Genomic DNA, 21,322 nt, shown 5'->3' with positions numbered 1-21,322 from the left:
CAAACTTAATAGCTTAAAACACCTCATGTGGTATCTCACAGTTTTCATGAGTCAGGCATCTGGGCACAGCTGAACTGGGTCCTCTACTCAGGATCTCACAGACTGCAATAAAGCTGTCAGCCATCATTGAGGGCCAATGTGAAGACTTGACTGGGGAAGAATCCACTTCTAAGCTTATTTGATTGTTGGTAGAATTAATTTTCTTGCCGATGTAGAACTCATGGGAGCTTGTGTCTTTTTTTTTTCACTTTAATTTTTGGAGCTTGCTTTTTTAAGACTTCTCTGAACTCAGAGAAAGCCTAAACTTGCTTTTAAATGACTCACCTGATTATACATCAGACCCAACCCGGATTAAGGTTCTTAATTACGTTATTTAACCTTTACCATATAAAGTAACAATCATGGGAATTATATCCCATGATTCTGCCCATGATTCATATTCTTAGATTCTACTCACACTTAAGGAGAAGAGATTATAAAAGGGCATGGGTCATTGTGGATCCTTTTAGAATTCTGCCTACTGTGTTAAAAGAGAGATTTTACTTTACTGGGGTTTTCTGTCTCACACTGAAGGACACACCCTTTCTAGGGTTTTCTTCCCCCCATTGGCTTTATTAAATCATTAGGATAATAAATTTCTGAATGGGAGATTATAGGAAATATTACTTTTCTCCAAAGCGGAGTGATAATTTAGATTGGTATAATTTAATTCCAGAATTTCAGATTACATTATTCCAGAATTAGAAGTTGCTATAAAATGCACCTTGCTATTTTCCATTATTAAAAAAAAAGAAACTGAGAACCAGAATATGGATTGTACATTGTCATAGCAAAAATGTGGACATCTCCCCGGGTAAAACTGGGAAGTATTTACTTATTATAAAAATAAGGAAAAAATTCAAGTGGTTACAAAAATTAAGTGGCCTTGGATTTTAGACTCACTGCTTTAGGTAACATCAAGTTATCACTTGACTGCTCTGTCCTGATGAAGACTTCGGAATATAGGTTGACTATTCCTTATCGGATATGTTGGGACAATAATTACTTTCAATTTTGGAATTTTTGGATTTTGCAATATTTGCATATATATAATGGGATATCTTGGGGATGAGGCCCAAGTTCAAATACAAAACTCACTTATGTCTCATATATATATTATGTAAATAGTGAGGATATAATTTTATATAATATTTTAAATAATTTTGAGCATGAGACAATGTTTTGAGCATGAAACAAAGATATTTGTTAAAACAAATAATTTTAATAAAATTGTACTGATTTTGAGCATGTATATATTGAATCATCATAAGACAAAGGTATCACTATCTCAGCCCCCCATGGGGACAATCTGTGATTCTTTAGCATCACCATCATTCCTGACTCTGAATTTATATGTTACTCATAAGCAGTCATTTTTGTACACTTACACACACATAAGTAAGTACTTAACAGTAAAATATATGATATACCATTAATACAGTGAAAAAATAATGTGTTCAGAGTAAGTAAGCAGCACAGTCATATCACCAGATGCCTACATCAGCTGTTAAACAACAGCAGCAACACACAACAGCAGGATTTCAACCTCCACCTATGATCCTGTGTTTTGATTAAAAGGTTAGTGTACACTGTATGTTTTCAGGTGAGAAGAAACATCAGAAGCAGTTGAGAGACCAGGACGTGGGTCCTCAAAGGATGAACAGAAGTTCTTTTGGATAACATTTTAAAATGTTTCCTCCAGAGTCATCTGCCTCATTAACAATGGTTTGAGTCTCAAGAGTCTCTCTTCGATTTTACAAACATGAATTGTTGTTCTGCTATAAATGCATGCTGCTCTAGTCCTTCAATAAGCCCACAACATGTTTTCACCATTTTGCCTGTAGACACTTTTTCTGCAGTGTTAACAACGTCACCATTATCATCACTATTATCACAATCACCTTGATTCAAAGCCATTTCAGCCATTTCACCATCAGTCAATGAATGAATAACTGGAACCTCATGCCTCATGATCCGTGTTAGAAACTTGAATACACACTTCTTTCAGCTTACTAATAGACTCTAAAGCAGGGGTGTCCAATCTTTTGGCTTCCCTGGACCACATTGGAAGACGAATTGTCTTGGGCCACGCATAATATACACTAACAATAATGATAGCTGATGAGCTAAAAAAAATTGCAGAAAAACTCATAATGTTTTAAGAAAGTTTATAAATTTGTGTTGGGCTGCATTCAAAGCCATCCTGGGCCTGTGGGCTGCAGATTGCACAAGCATGCTCTACAGGTGTATTTTTTGTGTATATAAGGAGGTCAGACATCATTTTTTTTTCTCACTTACCATACAAAATCCTTCAAAGTCATGACCTTGTTTATCGTTATCACTGAACATAGTCACAAGCCAGAGGTTGTGCCAGGCATGCACAACTGTCTTTATTCACTCTGTTCCAAGTATTGGCAACAGCATAGATGGCATCTTTCTTGCTAAACTCCTTTTGAAAACCTTCCACACGCTCACCCTGTTCACTAGTGCTAGCCTGCTGTTCAAGAAAGTGTTTTTATATTGCCCTTCATTGATCTAAGGACACCCTAGTCACATGGATGAATTATGAAGTCACATTTGGGAGAAAGTATGTGGCATAACCATTATTTTTTATGAGAATTTCAGCTGTAGGATGAGCAGAACAGCTGCTAAGGAATAACAAACTCTTTCAGTTATCATCCAGTCCAGCTTTTCTGCATAAGCATGAGCCACTGGTAAAAATGTTCATGAAACCATTTAGAAAGATGTCCCTGGTGAGTCATGCCTTTTTGCTAGCATAATAATGGACTGGCAAAATATTTACTCCTTGAAAACAATGAGAATTAAAACTTTTTCCTATTACAGCAAATTTACAGTAATACTAATACATGGGTGAGCCATTAACATATTCTAGCACAGTTATTTGGCTGCTGCCATTTTTAATTACTTTACGGGCTCTTTTATCAACTATAGTCCATGTCTTTCTGGAACAATAATCCCAAGACAGCAATATTTTATCAGCCAAATAGCCTTGTTCTGGCATCAGATTTTCATCAGCACAACCTTGGCAAACTTGTCAGAATTTATCAGTGGCTTTGTGATCAACAGATGTTTTATTGTCACAAATCTTTAAAAATATAATGCTGCGTCTTTTCTTAAATATCTGCAACCAGCCTGTTGAATGTTCATACTTCCCTTCAATTTTCAGTTGATTGTGATAGATCCTTGCTCTTTTCATGATCAGCATACCATCATGTCATATGTTCACCATTTTGCTGATGGATCCACTCTTTTAATACATGATTGAGATCTTCATTTTTATTGTTCTGCAGTGCTTTTCTATTTTTCATTAACTTCTGTTCATCACTTTTAACATAGAACATCAATAGTTTATCCTTTGGTTTCTTTGGGTCATATATGGTGGACATTCCAACACCATACTGTTCTATAAGATGTTTCACACTTACACTGCTGTCCAGTGTTTTTCCAGCAGCTTGACTTTCTGTACTATAAATAAACATGAATACTTCCTTTTTTATATCACTGTTATCAACAGGGGTATCTGCAAAATTTTTTAATGTTTTCAGCAATATCTTTACAATATAGAGATGAAAGTAATCCGAAAACAAAAACAAACAAAAAACAGTGAGTAATGCATGTAGGTCTTGGCCCCATGTGAGGTATCGTGGGGAACCTGCCATTGGGGCATCTGGCCTACACAAATGTCATTTTATTACCCTTTGTGGGTGTGCTTCTATGGGGAAATCTGGGCATGCAGGGAAAAGATATATGACAGCTGAAGGGGGCTGAGAGGATCTTTTTTTTCTTCGGGATGCTGAATTAAATGTGTGTTTTGTGCCTGAATTTGGACTGTGATCTGTCACATGATGTTAGGTGTAGAATTTTCCACTTGTGAAGTCATTTTGGCACTCAAAAAGTTTCAGATTTTGGGATATGTTGGATTTCTGATTTTCAGATTAGGGATACTCTACCTGTACCAAGCAGTAAGGCTTTTAATAAGACCCTTGATCAAATGATCAATCTCTCCTCTGCTATCCAGGTCCTATTAAATATCTAGCAAAAAGGAATCATTGTTATAGGATGATATCTTAAAGAGACATATTACCTATTTATTCAATTATTTTAGACATACAACTGTCTAGAAAGTTTTATCAGCTCTTTAGATGACCACAAAACTACTTTTACTTAATTACTTTCACCTATCCTCTGTCTTACCAGGTTTAGGTCTTTCTGTTTCCACAGATCATTGTAAGAACTAGCCCTTTAGGTCCTATTTCTGTTGTTGCTGTTGTTGTTGTTTTGAGAAATAGAAAGAATTCTGCATATTACTTATTACTTAGTGCCTCTTGAATAATGCTTACCCCAACTAACTTTTTTTTCAAATTTAGAAGTTGGCAAACACGCACACACATGCGTGTGCACACACACCCCTCACACCCCAAGTTCCACAGGAGAACCGGTATATTTTATTTCTCATAATAATGAGTTATGATAAACAGCAATTTTTCATCTTTGCCTTGGCTGCCAGAATAGTTAGAACTATCATTATCTTCCTAGGATGAGCCGCTGCCCTGATTTGCCTGGGATTGTTGGGTTCCTTGGGGCTTGAGACTCATTAGTAAAACCAGACAGTTTCAGGCTAATTGGGATGTTGTTTACTTCTTCTTATAAGAGGAATATATGTTTGTCTTTGAAATTTAAAAATTATACAAAAATAGAAAAAAAATGTAAATAAATAACCTAAGTGGGAAATTCTATTTGACTGATTGGATTAAGGAACCAGAACTGAGGGTAAGAGAGAATGACTAAAGGAAAGAATTTGAAAGTCATTGATGTGGATGGGGCAGCTGAAGAACAGATGGTCCCTTTATGTGCCATGTAGAGAAAAGTGGGAGACATAGAACAAGTGGTAGGGGAATAAAAGAAAATAGCTTAGCGAATAGGAAAGAAAACTTCTATTTTCATGATTGGCTAAAACTATTCTATTTATAGGAAAGAAAACTTCTATTTTCATGATTGGCTAAAACTCTTCTATTTCTTTTTAATTTTTTATCAATATTTTGTATTTCTCAATAATTTTTTTAATTTTTAAAATTTATTTTCTTTTTTTAATGGAGAACCTCCACTTTTTAAACAGTGTTAAAAATTACTCAGTTATGTAGGTGCTATGTTAGGAGAACAAATCCACACTAAGATATTAATCTACAAAGTTTTGACCTGAGTATTGTCAGTAAAGTGACAAAGCTCTGAGTAGAGATGTTTTGGTTGGAAATGGTGCAGAAAGAATTCCAGCCACTGCTACATGTTGCGAAGTACTCCCTCGTGCCCCTGCATCACCACTTTCTCAGCCTGTATTAAGCCAACATATTGTTTTTCTGTCCAAGTAATTTTCAGTAACACCCACAGAATCCCCAGCGGTGATTGCATCTAACATAACACCTGGCAAAAATTCAACTTAATGTGAGCAAAATGGCATCATAGAACACATGCTTCTGAATAAAACTCTTGCTTCAAATTCAGAAAAGGAGGAAAGGAAATAAAGAAGTCCATGGTTATGAAATTAAGATGTCTTTAGCCACTAATTCTAAGACAAAATAAATAACGACAACATGCATATTTTATAACATGGTTTCAGCATCACTAAGAAAAACAAAATTATACAATTTTACCCACAGAGCATTGTGATAGCAGTGTGATAGCAGCAGATTAATAATTAAAACCAAGTCTCTTTAAAATGAGCTTGTTCTATCAAATTCAAGATTAAGAAGTCTGTCTTAAGTTTCAGGAACTGTGCTAACTTCTTTCACTTACATTATTATTTTTAATCAGATGAATTTCACCAAACATAAACATCTTATAAGTTTTAAATTTCCCTTTGTATCATTACATTATTTATACACTGTAAGTTCACCATTCCACTTAGTTTATCATTCAATGACTGTATCATTTTTTGACAAAGCAGAGATATGAGAGAAAAGGGAACTAAAAGTTGCCAGAACAGTTATACCATTTTGCTCAGTTTCTGATTTAATAAATTGCTCTGTCACATGGAAAATTGGTCACCTAAATGTAGATTTTTCATGCACAAGACTTGATGCTCACAAATCCCATTACTACATAATAGGATCAATGAGGCCTCATTTGAAAATGTGCCCCCTATGGTCTGAGCTGAATCTTGTCATGTGCATTGTCGAATGAATAGTTCCACTGTTGGCTCCATCTCCACAAGCTGACAGCTCAGCCTTGGCCCTGGTATAATGTGGTTTTTTTGTTTTGTTTTTGTTTTAGGTAGAGTTCTTAATCACATTAAAGGCTATTATAATTCCCTGGCCAATCAGACAGCTTGCTCTTGGTGTGGCTATTCTTTCTGAGTACTAATGCTTTATGAGCAATAGATTTCCATGACACTGATGAGATGACATTATCCTGGCAACATAGTTCCTTTTGTCCAACTGTTGATGCTGCCTTCGTCACCATTTATAAGTCTGGAACACATAGGAAAGTGGTCAAAGAGTTGGAAACAAGAAAACTTTTTCTCCACCCATTATTATTTATGATGTTGTTCTATTTATCCTGTACTTTGTGAAGGCTACCCTTAGTATCAACCCACTTTTCTATTTCTTATTTTAGAATAGGAAAAAAAAAAAACACTTTAAAAGAGTAAAATCTGCACTCATATTACGCTGAAGTTTCATGTCCAGTATAATGATTAAGAAAATGGTCTATGACGTTAGATGACTCTGGTTTTGAAACCTGACTCTTTCTTTCATTACCTATATGACTTTAGAAAGCCACTCAAACTTTCCAAATAGGAGTTACACATCTGCACTGTATAAATAATAATAAATATCTACATCCAACATGTTTCAAGAAGTCAAGGAAATAATGCAAGATGACTTAATATGCCTGTCACATATCAAGTATGGTCGAATGATTGCCATTATTTTTATTAGAAGGCATAGAAAAGTAATTTAGTTTTTTATGCATCCACAAAATTATTATTAATAGTTTTATTCATTATTAATTAAATTAATTATTAATTAGATTACTATTAATAGTGGTTACCTTCAATAAAGGTAATATTAATACCTTTATTGAAGGTATGAATTGTTATTTTATAACAATTTCTAATAAATTGTTCTATGGTAAGGTGCATTTTTTAAAGAAAGGTCACACAAAACACACTTGCGAAGAAAATGTAGAATACTATATTAATAAAAATATCTTAATTTTAGCAAATTTATTCTTATAACATCTACTGAATTTGTTTCCATGGATTTTCTTAAAATCTTGTAATAACTGAAACTTTAAAACATTATTATTCCTGAAGCAAACTATGTAATGACCTATTATTCAGAGATACTTATTTACCCTAGGCACACATAGATACATACCTAAGGGTCCTCTATAAAAATAACGTATGGGGAGATAAGGAAGTAATTCCTCCCAGAAACTTCCCAGGGGAACTCAAATTATATCCATCAGGAATGAAATAGAAGTCTTAGAAGCACAGAAAACACCTGCAAGATTATGAAACATGGGCCACTATTTTTTTCTATGACAATGTAAAAATCACACATTTTTCAGAGTTCTAACATCACATATGAAAGTAATTGATACTGAGAACCAGTTCTGGCACACTAGACCTGTGGTAGCTTAAGACGCAGATTGATGTATGTATCTTAGAAAGCACTCCGATTCTCACAACAGCACCAGTGTTTTCAAGGAGCTCATGTCCACACCCTTTAAAGCCAAACAAAATAGCACAACATAGAAATCTCATGGCCACTTGTATCTAAAAAAAATAAGAGGAGACATGAATATTGCATAATACAGAGACACCTAGTCAGCCTCCTTCTGGCTTATTTCTGAGAGGGAGACACTGACTAGGACCATGGTGTATAGGTGGTTATGCGACATTTGCATAGGTTTGCCATATAGGATGCAGAAAAAGCAGTCAAACAAGAACACCCACTTTCATTCTATACTTTGTGGTTTGAAGAATAGCCACCACACCACCCTCAACACCACACACATACCTAGTACCAGAGGTTGTTTGTTCGTTTATTTCTTCCTAGGCCAGGAGGAACTTTGAGCCAATTATTTTCTGTTTCTGCAAATAGTAAATTCTTTGGGAAGCCTCATTACCAAATATATCCAAAGATCCCAAAGCCTTACACAAATGAAAGCATGGATTACGTTCAATGTCACCATCTGATTTCCCTCCAGCTCTTATTATCTGTCTCTCAAGCAGAGGGAGAAGATAGCTAGATTTGGGTCCCAGGCAATAACATGGAAGGTGAGCACAAATTATATTAGATAGATGTTGGAATCAGTGAGAGGCATGAAAAGAGGTATGGAGGAGTGAGGAGGTTTCAGAAAAGAGAAAAATGAAAAATGAAGAGGAAATGCAGAACTTAAGGTTTTGAACATTTCTAAAATAAGCAAAGTGACCTGAACTACGTGGATTCACCAGTAAATTGGCATGATCAGGCCGGGCACAGTGGTTCACGCCTATAATCCCAGCACTTTGGAAGGCCAAGGTGGGCAGATCACCTGAGATCAGGAGTTCGATACCAGCCTGGCCCACATAGAGAAACCCCATCTCTACTAAAAATACAAAATTAGCCGGGCGTGGTGGCGCATGCCTGTAATCTCTTTAAGTCTTACAAACTCTGTATGAATGCAATTGCCTAAAGATTCCTCAACCCACTGGCAATTGAGTTTTATAAGACCCCACAGGCTATACTCACTCAGCTAATAAATTATTCAACTCTCTGGCCTAGCTTCAGACAATTTTTTTAGTCTTTTTTCTCCAGTTGGAGATTATGCTGGCTGTAGCATATTGCATTACTGACTCCAGTGCTTCACCTGTTGTGGTATGCCTTCTCTTCACTATATGATTCTGTAGTTCCTTCTTCTAGAATCTGAATATAGTATATTTTGTTTCCACTGACTTTGGGTTTGGCCATGTGGCTTACTTTGGCAAATGGAATATGGCAGAAATGATGGTGTGCCACCTCTGGATCTATGCCTCAGAAGGCTTTGCAACTTTCAAGTTGCTTTCCTAATCCTCTGCCATAGCCTTGAGAGGAACTTGCCTTGGATATCCAGCTTGTCCAAGGGGGATGACTGACATGGAGAAGAGCTGTGTCAGCCTAGGTTAACCATCCCCAAGATATCCCACAGATGCATGAGTTAAAACAATTTTTATTTTGTGTTCTATTGATAACTTGTGGGGTGTATGTTATGCAGGATTATCATAGCAATAATTAACTGGTACATTGAGCCTCCAGAATCAGTCATCTCTTTTGGAGCCATGGGAGTGAGGGCAGCAACAAACCCTTCAGGCTACCTTCCTCTTGGTTGCTTTATTTATCTGTCTCTCTATTCTCTCTACATTAACATAGACACTTCCCTAATCAGTCTACAGATTCCCTTTCTTCAGCTTTGGTTTAAAAAATATTCACTTGAAAAAATAGTGGAGAAAATACATAGTCCATTTTAAGGTAAACAATAAAAAAAAAACTTTATATTGTCTCCATGTACAATCTCTTACAACTGAACTAATCTGTAATTTAAATCCAGTTTACGATTATTCAAATATGTAGCCACTAAAACAAAACAAAACAAAAGAGACTTACAACTCGCTGTTACATTAGCAATCATACCACTTGGCATGATACATATTCGGATGGGTTAAGAGTGACTAAATTGCACCCTTTTGTGTGTGTGTGTGTGTGTGTGTGTGTGTGAGACGGAGTCTTGCTCTGTTGCCCAGGCTGGAGTGCAGTGATGCGATCTCAGCTCACTGCAACCTCCACCTCCCGGGTTTAAGCGATTTTCCTGCCTCAGCCTCCTGAGTAGCCGGGATTACAGGCATGTGCCACCATGCCTGGCTAATTTTTGTATTTTTAGTGGAGATGGGGTTTCACCATATTGGTCAGTCTGTTCTCGAACTCCTGACCTTGTGATCTGCCCTCCCTGGCCTCCCAAAGTGCTGGGATTACAGGTGTGAGCCACTGCATCCAGCCTAAATTGCACTCTTGGATGAATCTAGAGGTATCTTTGGAACTAGGCAGAAGCAGGTTACTCTAGCCAGGCACCAACTAACCTTGTAAGCTTGGGAAGGCTAAGCAACTTTTCCAAACATCTTTTTTTGCCAAAACGTAGATAATACCTATTTTCTCGGTTTACTATGAGTACTAAATGAGAAGTATTTGAGATCATTTGACAAGTTATAGGAATCAGTAAATGGCAGCTGAAATGGAATCAGTAAATTCCAACCAGATGTGTATCCTGTAGTGTCTCTACCCTTATTATTATCCCCTTATGTTTGTTTAAAAAAGTTACATTGTATTTTATTTAGTAGTACTAGTACTAAAAAGCACAATTTACCATAAATTTTAAAGAATTTATGATGATGTCAGATGGAACTGTGTGAAACTAAGGTGAAGAAGCCTAAGGCACACATAATCCCCCCAACTCCTTCTACAGGTCCATGCTCAAGGGATAAACCCATTACATTTTACTTTGATTTTGGATTCAACTGAACCTGAAAATTCAAAACAACACTCACAGAAGCCTGCCAAGTTTATTCTTCAAAATTTTGATTGAGGATCTTATATTTTTCATCTAAAATAGAGGCTGGCTGAGAACCTGATGCTCCTTTTCTTGGCCATCATCTCTTGAAAAGCTCATGATCTTCAATTGGCCTTTGGACCCAAAGACATACTTTTATTTTCCCATGAAAATCCAAATTGGTAACATTATCTTGGATACCCACTGTAGGCAAATAAATTGTGCTAACTTGATTGTATTAAAAAATAAATATTAGAATATTTAAAAATACATTAGGATAATATTGCTTGTTCTGATAGTTTAAAGATATTTTAAAATCTATGTGTTTCTTTCTTTCTCTTAGAGCTTTTCCCAATAAGCTGCTAAAAACATGAATAACTGTATTTCAACAATTTTCTCTTCTATATAATCCCCCGTTAGATGTTTTCAGCTACTAAAGACGTTTTCAAAGATTAACCTTTGGAAAATGTCTTTTTAGACAGGAATAAACAAAAGGAAATAAAAACTATGCGAAATTTGCCAGAGAAACTTCTTCTAATGTACACTAATGAGTATGCAGGTCATATGGAAAATTAAACACCAAAATCTAAGTTTTCAGGGCAAGAGAATTTATGCATACAAATCCTATTACCAGTTAATGGGATTTGTGTGGATCCCCAGTGACCTATTTAGAAAATTTACCCCCTGCTGTTCAAGATGAATATATCATGTGAACTAAACCTGAAAACAGAGTCCTACTGTTGGCTTCATCCCCAATCTGTCAAGCAAGCCCTCTATGATTTCCACAGGATTCTGGCAACAATTTCAGTATTTATATCTGACTGACAGCGCAAAATGACATCTGTATTTTCTCATTGAAGTTATCTGAAATTTGTTTCAAATGTATTTCTTCAGTCTTCTTCCTTCCCTCCTCCTCTTCCTCCTTTTTTTCTTTTTCCTCTCCCTCTCCTTCTCTTTCTCCTCCTTCTCTTTTTCCTCCCGTTTGCCTTCCTCCTTTTCTTGTTTTTGAATATTGAAAGGAAACAAAGTAAGCATTAATATTCTGTTCCCCTGGATTTTGTTAAAGAGGTGGAGATTTGTGTTACAACTGAAGAAGATATAGTGGATGTGGGTTCAGAATCCTCTCTGTGATATATATACACAAAATTCAGAGAATTCTTTGTAAGTCAGGCGTATCAGACATTGAGAAACCAAATCTCTGAGGCAACAAAAAATGTAATGTTTGCTGTGAGTGACTCTGCCTTCCTTCTTGAGCAACACTCATTTTCCCAACACCTATTCTCTCTGGGACCAAGTACTCTCATCTGTCCTCTCTCTGGACACAGAATCACACTCCAGATGGCATTGCTCCATCCTTCAAAATGGCATGTTTCTGCTTGCCAGCCAACGAAAACATCCATTTACTTAAAGTATAAATTTCAGCTTCTTTTTTGGAACATACAATCTGAACCAAACAAAACAAAATCGAACTAATACATGATTGAATTATCTCTCTTTAAATATCTGAATTCTAGATATTTTTATAACTAAAGAATTAAACTGCTTGATAATGGTGAAATACCAGATAATATCACAATAAATGTGGGGTAAGGAAAGACTTTGGGCAAGGAATTTTTGATATCACTCAGATCACTCAGATTGTTAAATTGAGATCTTTCTAACTTTTTGAAGTGGGCATTTCATGCCTTAAATTTCACTCTTAGCATTGCCTTAGCTGTGTCCCAGAGATTCTAGCATGTTGTATCTCTGTCCTCATTAGTTGCAAAGAACTTCTTTATTTTGACTTTAATTTTATTATTTACCCAAAAGTCATGCAGGAGGTGGGGAGAGGTGGCCCACTCCTGTAATCCCAGCACTTTGGGAGGCTGAGGCAGGTGGATCACTTGAGTCCAGTAGTTTGAGACCAGCCTGGACAACATAGTGAAACCCTGTCTCTACTAAAACTATAAAAATTAGCTGGGCACAGTGGTACATACCTGTCGTCACAGCTACTTGGGAGGCTGAGGCAGGAGAATTGCTTGAATCTGGAGGTGGAGGTTGCAGTGAGCCGAGATCGTGCCACTGCATTCCAACCTGGGTGACAGAGGCAGATTCTGTCTCAGAGAGGGGAAAAAGTAATTCATGAGCAGGTTAATTTAATTTTCATGAAATCTTATGGTTTTGATCAATTTTCTTAGGCTTAATTTCTAATTTTATTGTGTGATGTTCCAAAAGAGTGGTTCTTATAACATCGGTTCTTTTGCATTTGCTGACGATTGTTTTATGTCCAATTATTTGGTCAATTTTAGCATATGTGCCATGTGGTAATGAGAAGAATGTATATTCTGTCGTTTTGGGGTGAAAAGTTCTGTAGAGACCTATCAGGTCCATTTGATCCAGTTCTGAGTTCAGGTCCTTAATATCTTTGTTAATTTTCTGCCTCAATGATCTAGTACTTTCAGTGGGGTGTTAAATGAAGTCTCCCACTATTATTGTGTGGTTATGTAAGTCTCTTCCTATGTTTCTAAGGCCTTGCTTTATGAATCTGGGTGCTCTTGTGTTGGAGATATATATATATATATATATATATATATATATATATATATATATATAGTTAGTTAGTTAGTTCTTGTTAAATCGAGTCCTTTACCATTATGTAATATCCTTCTTTGTCTTTTTTATCTTTGTTGGTTTAATGTCTGTTTTGTCTGAAATTAGAATAGCAGTGTATTAGTCAGGGTTCTCCAGAGTCACATAACTAGTAGGATATATGTATATGTGAAAGGCAGATTATTAAGGAGAATGGACTCACACAATCACAAGGTGAAGTCCCACAATAGGCTGTCTGCAAGCTGAGGAGCAAGGAAGCCAGTAGTGGCTCAGTCTGAGTCCCAAAGCTTCAAAAGTAGGGAAGGTGTCAGTGCAGCCTTCAGTCTGTGGCTGAAGGCACGAGAGCCCCTGGCAAACCACTGCTGTAAGTCCAAGAGTCCAAAGGCTGAAGAACCTGGAGCCTGATGTTCAAGGGCAGGAAGTATCCAGCATGGGAGAAAGATGAAAACTGGAAGACCCAGCAAACTAGCTTATCCCCACCTTCTTCCACCTGCTTTTTCTAGTTGTGCTGGCAACTGATTAGATGGTGCCCACCCACACTGAGGATGGATCTTCCTCTCCCAGTCCACTGACTTAAATGTTAATCTCTTCTGGCAACATCCTCACAGACACACCCAGAAACAATACTTTGCATCCTTCAATACAATCAAGTTGACACTTAATATTAACCATCACAGCAGCCTCTGCTGTTTTCTGTTTTCCATTTTCTTGGTACATTATTCTTCATCCCTTTACTTATGGGTGTCATTGCATGTAAGATGGGTCTTTTGAAGAAAGTATGCTGTTGGGTGTTGCTTCTTTATCCAATTTGCCACTCTGTGCCTTTTAATTAAGGCATTTTGCCTGTTTAGTCTCAAGTTAGTATTGATATATGTGGATTTGTTCCTGTCATCATGTCGTTAGCTGGCTATATGCAGACTTGTTTGTGTGATTGCTTTATAATGTCACTGGTCTGTGTGCTTAAGTGTGTTTTTCTAGCGGCCAGTAATGGTCTTTCTTTTCCATGTTTAGCACTCCCTTCAGGATCTCTTGTAAGGCAGGTTGGGTGTTAACAATATCCATTAGAATTTGCTTGTCTGAGAAGAATCTTATTTTTCCTTCACTTAGTTGGGCTGGATATGAAATTATTGGTTGAAAATTCTTTTCTTTCTTTTATTTTCATTGATGTCCTTGGAGGTTTGATTATGATGTAGCGTGGGTTCAGTCAACTGGCTTCACTTCTAGTAGATTTTTGGAGGGCCAAGGCTCAGCATAGCCTCCCTGGGCTGTGTGTTTTAACTCTGGGGGGCTGGTATGGGGCCCCCGGCTTTATTCTCTGGCCCCTCAAGTTTGGAAACCTACTGGACTGGAGGGGCCAAGGTGTTCCTGGACCTCTGGCCACAGCATTTCAAAGGGTGGTGCCAGTCAAACTGCTTCGTTGGGCAGTGGCAGCAGGATCTATGCTCATTGGCTTGTGCCAGCAGCAGCAGCAGCATGGGGGTGCATGCTCCCCAGCTGGGGCAGGACACTAGCAGGCCTGAGCTACTGGCTTTCAAGCAGGCACTTGCAGTGGTGGCAGTGATGGTATGTTTGGGGGGCAGGCAGGGCCACTGATGTCCATGTATACATTCACCCCCACAGCAGTGTTGGTGCAGGAATGGGCACTGGTGGGCACAGTGCTGGCAATTTGTTCATGTTTGTGTCAGTGGTGGTGGTGGTGCAGGACAAGTAGTATGGCTACTTGTATCCCTGTGGATGTTCATGGCAGTGGCAGTGGCAGTGGCAGCACAGAGCAGGGGGGCAATGCTGCTGTTGTTCATGCATGTGTTTGTGTCAGCAATGACTGTGTAGCAGTGGCACCCACGCACTGGCAGGGGAGGAGACAAGTTCTGCCTATGTATATGCAAGCCAGCAAAGTGATGGGTGGGAGTGGTCATGGGCAAGTATATGCCAACAAAGTGACATGGAGGAGGAAGTGGTGGGTGGAGGGAAGATCTAGGTGGGCTGGTGCCTATCAGTGGGGTCCACTGTGCTGGAGCTCTCTGATAGTAAGGCACCGTCTGCCAATGTAGCAGCTATGATGCAGGCTCACCAGGGGCACCATGACTGGGCATCTGAGGCTGCACTACAAGCAGTCATGGCCAGGCTGGGGCCCCAGGAGAGGCTAGCAGACAAAAAGGCACTCAGGTTGGACTGGCCCGATCTCACTAGCAAGATCCAAGATTGCCCTTCTGTGTTCAGGTCTGACACTTCCGGCCAGCCTTGGAGGATGGGCATCCTTGGCCATGCTCTCCTGCAGACATTTCCACACCAAACCCTCTGGGCTTCACACAGGCTGGAGTCCTACCGCTACCACCTCTCAAAGCAGCTATCCCTGCCAGCTCTTGAGCATCTGTGGGGGCCGTGGGGTTTAATGATGCTAGGATTTCAGAAGCCTGTGGTGAGAGCAGGTTGCTCCTTGCCTCCTCAACTCGTCCCTTCCCCAGGAGTCACTGGGGGCCAGGAACAAGTCCCCATGTGTAGTAACCCTATGCAGGGTTCCCAGCTTTCTCACCCTTCAGCCCAGCATTTGTGACCTTCCTCTGTTCACTCTCAATGCCTTCCTTCTTAAGGTCTGTTTAGAGTGCACCAGTCTTCTTGGTGTCCTGCTCCCTTGGTGGTCCCATGACCCTCTGAACCATTAGATGTTCCTCCTAGCTGCATCTAGTTGGCTATCTTGCCTCCAACTCCTGATACATGTGTCTCTGTGACCTCTTAGTTTCATTCCTTTAACTCTGAATGTACATAAGGAATCATTGGACTCAATTTCCATTTTTAAACTTTATTTTTTGAGCATTTTATAAAGATTGATATTTTATGACTCTTATTTATGCTTAAAGATTTCCTAAGTTCAAAGGGAAAAAAGTTAACAGAATAAAGCTTATTATATTTTTAATTACTATATGGATTTGTCAATGCTTTTATTTTTAAAAAAGATATATTTTAACATATTAATAACCTATGTTTTTATATTCTTTTAAACATTTTGTTATTTCATAAACCTAAGAATTATTTTATCTGTACTCTTCATTACTCATCAATTATTTCAGCAATTATTTTCAGCTGTGCTGAAAAACCTAAGATGATAAGAATTTAAAAAAATGATGAAATCAACTCAAGGATGATTTAAAAAGTGAAATAAATTGCTATCTTTTGGCTTATTAATACGTTGCCCAAAGTATTGTGCTATCTTTTAAAAAGTTATAAAATAAATTTGTCAATATTGTGTAGTCTGCTTTAGCCTTCACTAAACACAATAAAAATTCTGAAGTGTTGTTTTCTGCCTATTTTAGCCAAGTACAAAGGAAGACAATTCACAATAATCAGATAAATAGGAAGATGAACACAAAGAAACACAGAATAGCACTGTGGATTACATGGTAATAAAATCGATCACAGAAGCAAAAGTCTTAGGCTGGGTTTTCAGATTGATGGTACTTTACAAGAATTTTCTTAAACTCAAAATTGATGACTAAGCAATATATTTCTGAGACAAAAGATAATATGGTTTGCTCATCCAGTTAGTCAATCAACAGGAAAAAGGAGTTCATAATATACAAATTTTGAGAGGAATCTAGACCACCCCATTTTACCAAAATGTATGACTATAGTATTTTATATTTTATGATGTTTCGTGCCAAAATTTACTTGACACACACAATTTTGCTATGATTAAATTCTGATGAATATTGTAATAAAAATTAAATTAAATTTTTTATTTAAAAGTTTTGCAGATTACTTGTAAAAGGACTTAAAGTATTTTAAAAATTAAAGCATTCCTTAGGCCCAGATGGTAAATGGTTATGACTGTTTTCCTAGAAAATTGAGAGTTAAGGTGCATAGATTCTAAATGAGGGAGTTTATGTATTCTAAATGAAAACTTTCTGGCAAATCTAATAAAAGTGCACTTTCTCATCTTGACTTCTAATGTTGGCTAAGGGTAGAAAGGACTCACAGGCTGATTGCGGCTATCCTTGGACCTGTGGGATATGAGAAAAGACATGGCAAGGAGCCAAAAGGAGAGGGTGAAGATCCTGGAGTGACCCAAATTATCTCTAAATGTATTTGTGTTTTCACATATAACTCTCCATATTTATTTCATGTGGAATATATTACTGTCGAGTTTGGCATTTGAAAGAGAAATACTACTGATCAAATTATCAACTAGTTTGGTTTAAGAAATTTTCAATAACATTTTTAAACCCGGGCATCCCAGGGCAGCAACATCAGCACTTATGACAGAAAAAGAATAATATAAAAGGATTCTTTGTTGTTTTATGAGCATGTGCGAAGCCAAAATTCCCATTGTGCACCTACACATCCAATTATCAAAATCAACATGTCAGTTCAAACACAGTGCACGTATATTTTTCCTTATTTGTTGACTTGTAATTACTTAAATTTAGCTCATGCTTCTATCTAAGAAAACAACCATAAGAATGATTATGGGTTGTATACATATGAGTAGGCCACAATTAAGCTGTTGAATACAATTTATCAATTTAATTAAATTAACCCAAAAGCCCTACTGTGTGGCAGAGGGCTAGATAAACTAATCCTTTTGATTACGTGGTAGCAAAACACATCCATCAGATTCCTCGTCCCACTCACATGTGTCAAGGACATTCAGTCATACAGATAGCTTGGTTACATTGCATCTACTTGGTCTTTGTTCATTAAGTTCTCTCAACTCTGAACCATTAGTAGTAGGAATCAATTTTAAGTTTTTGAGCTACAGTGCCTCCACTCTGGCCCAATCTCTTAGTTCCTTTATAAATTTCTAACCTTATCCTTCATGGGTTCCCAACAATAAGTTCAATATTCAAAGCTAGAAGTACCTTATTGCTCCTTCTTAGGGAGGCAAACTGAAACCCCAAGATCATGTCCTTTGCTTCTCCCCAGTTCTCTAGGTTACTTATGCAAATTGTAACTGGATTATTTTGTATTTTCCAATGAACTTCTGTAAGAGAAAAGATATAGAAATAAAACTCATATATAGGAATGTGTACTATAGCAAACAATACAGATGAACCCGATTTTTCTAATTTAAGAAAAAATTTTGAGAAGCTATTATGTATCGTGTTCTGTGCTAGTCTCCTGAGAAAGATGAAAAATAATACCAATAGGCAAAACAATACAGTAACACGTAATAACGGAAGTTTTTATGAGACTTCTTTAGCGTTCTATGGGATCATGAGGTTCCGAGCAAGCATCAAGCTTTCATGATAGTTCAGGTAAGGATTCACAGGGAGGATGACTATTATTGTCACTACTGTTCTAATCACATATCTATCAAGTTGTTCAATTTTCTTTTTCACCTGGTAATAGTGCATCATCCTCTCTTACTGGGATCATGATGTTTCCTTTTGTTTTTAGACCAGAGCCATCTTCTGTAAAAATCACTCTAATAGTTCTCTTGTCCTTTGGAACAAAACCATTATTTCTTTGCAAGTTTTCACTGCCTAGCCTCACACTTCCTTCTTAGGAAAAAAAAAGTCTATAATTTTGGACCTTTTCCTGACTAAATTGCTCTTACTCATTCCATCTAAATGTAATTGTTATTGACTATAACTTTTCTGCTTCTTAAGGAAATCCACATGCCCTGTCATTCCCATTTCCTTTCAATAACCTCTTTTCATCTGAGCCTCCATTCCTTGCAGCAGTTTGTGGCTTGCCAGTTTATCATTAAGTAAACCTTCTAAACCCATTTTTGTATTTGATAACCTTTACAACACAAAAGCATAATCCCCAATAAACCTAGGTAAAAGATGATTACCATTTATAAATGCTTCAGGGTTTATCCAAATAGCTCTATTTTTTTTTAAACTTCCATGCTCTTGATAGGCAAGTTGAATGAATGTTGATTCACAACCATTTGTATGAGTATGCGTTTCACTCTTCAAAGAAACGTAGTGCCATATGTAGAAAAAAAAAGTTGCACAAAAGCAGCTAATTAGTAAGAAATAACCCAGAGGAAACAAGCCTGGAATTAGTGATGGTTGCCAACCCAAAGAAGCAAATGTCATTCTACCATAAAATCCCAGAACATTCCTTTCTTTTTCTGAAGATCTCAGGATCAAACATTCCTTTCTTTTTCTGGAGATCTCAGGATCAAAAGAAACAAATGCTGCAAAGGTAAATAGAAATCCATGTAGCCATAGCATATGTTGTTTGCGGAGAACAGACCCAAACAACTACATTGGCATCAGACTTGAGCTTTTTAATTGGAGACCGATTGTGTCCAACTAAAGATGCCTTAATGAGACAGAGGCACAAAAGGGAAGGTACATTAACACAAAGCTTGTTTATGAGTCAGCTGAGGATTGTTATTTTCATAGGAAGGTTCCATGTTTTGTCATTTTCTGCTAAAACTACATGACAACTGAGTAATTTGCAAATAGAAAAATAAGAATAAGTTACAGAACTGTCAACAGTGCAGAACTGCTTTTTGAAAACTTTATTTAAAAATTCAAGCAAAACCACTCACATATGTGAATATGCAAAAATTCGTCTTCTTTTTCATTTGTGTCTTCTTGTTATTAGGTTATAAAATAGAAGATGAGTGGCTTCCTTCAACTAATGAAAGTCTACAGTCCATCTTGTCAAGGCTGTATTAGCATTTAATTCACTAAAAGCATTTAGATAGATTTTGATTTTTTCTCTTCAATACAGACAAAGATTCAAAACCACTTTCATTCAGTCAAAGACAAACATAGTTTAAGAGACAAATTAAACACAACACCTTTATCCCAGTTACTACTCAAGAATGCTTGCTCTAGTGTGGCCTCATTTGAACAAATAGCCTATTCAAAGGATTTGACCTTATTTACTACGTCTCAGAAATACAGAGAAAATAAGACTCTGAGAGGTAATGGGAATCACTGTAAATATTTTTGTCATTTCCTTTATCTTTGCCTTTCTCAACTTCAAGTACATTTCACCAAGGTTTTATACAGCACTGTTTCTGCTCTACTTTTCTATTCTGGGAAAATCATTGTTCTAAAGGGAAAGGAATACTATATATTTTTTAACCTCAAAGTCCAGCTGAAACAAGTTTGGAACTCAGATGTCTTTAGGAAAGGAAGGTTTAGCAAATCCCTAAATTTTTCATTGAATTAACCCCAGGGTATATAATAGGAAAGAGTTTTCTTATTTTGGAGAATGTAATTCCTAGTAAGTTTGGTTGGGAAGTGGAAAGGGGGAGTGTGGGGTGCTCACTTTAACTTTACAACAGGGTCAATTTATTTAATTCAAGACAAAAAGACATTCGCCTGGTAGTTTCTGAGCCAACATACACACACACACACACACACACTCTCGCATGCACACATGCGTGCATGATGATAACAAAAAAGCAATACGTCACATTACTCTTGGAAAGATCTACTTTAAAGTAGGACCATAGCAACTCTTCTGATCTGCTTTTAAAATATAATTTAACCATTTGAAGCTATGTAGTGAGACAACATAGTTAATAATTTCCTCTTGTATTTTGTATGTACTTCTATTACATAGCACTAAATATTCTATTGTAAAAATTATTATTGTATATAATAGTGTATAACCTTCATGCCAAATAGATCATTGTAGAAAAATATGATGCCATATACTTATTTGTGTATTCAATATAGCATAATGCCTTGTGATATATAGGTGTTTAATAAATGAGATGAGATGGCTCTGAATTTAAGAGATCATGTTAAGGTTGGGTATAGACTTTTAAATGAAAATAAAACCTCCCAACCACCATTTGCCTTAACAAATTGTGAAGTTCTACTTTAATTAGTAGTTTGGTTTTATAATAGAACAAACACTGACTTGAACTCTATGATGCCACAACTTCTTGACTATATCAGCAATAAAATGCATCAAAGCAGATGTCTAATTTTTTAACACATACTATTTGAGATGTATATCACACAATATAGTTTTAAAATGCTTTATTTTTCCCTACTTAGAACTTTTTAATTTCAAAGTACACTATAATTTACTATGGAAAAATGTAAATACCAAAAAATAAGATGAAATCAAAATCAGCTGAACTAACTCTGGTTTAATTAGTTATTAAACCTACTCCCTTAAATGAAGATGCCTA

At 36.9% G+C, this 21,322-nt stretch overlaps 1 long non-coding RNA gene across 1 annotated transcript in view; it reads left to right on the top strand.

Moving 5' to 3' along the window:
• The window catches only part of LOC134809838 (uncharacterized), a 55,313-nt gene extending 53,442 nt beyond the window's left edge, over positions 1-1,871 (top strand). The window contains exon 4 of the long non-coding RNA XR_010156397.1: positions 1,643-1,871. This is a non-coding gene — a long non-coding RNA (uncharacterized LOC134809838). The remainder of the gene's footprint in view (positions 1-1,642) is intronic.
• The last annotated feature ends 19,451 nt before the right edge of the window (positions 1,872-21,322 follow it).

This window comes from Pan troglodytes, chromosome 3, assembly GCF_028858775.2.
Source record: "Pan troglodytes isolate AG18354 chromosome 3, NHGRI_mPanTro3-v2.0_pri, whole genome shotgun sequence".
Taxonomy (NCBI): domain Eukaryota; kingdom Metazoa; phylum Chordata; class Mammalia; order Primates; family Hominidae; genus Pan; species Pan troglodytes.
The sequence above is the reverse complement of the archived record's forward strand: the minus strand, read 5'-3'. Positions and strand labels throughout refer to the sequence as shown.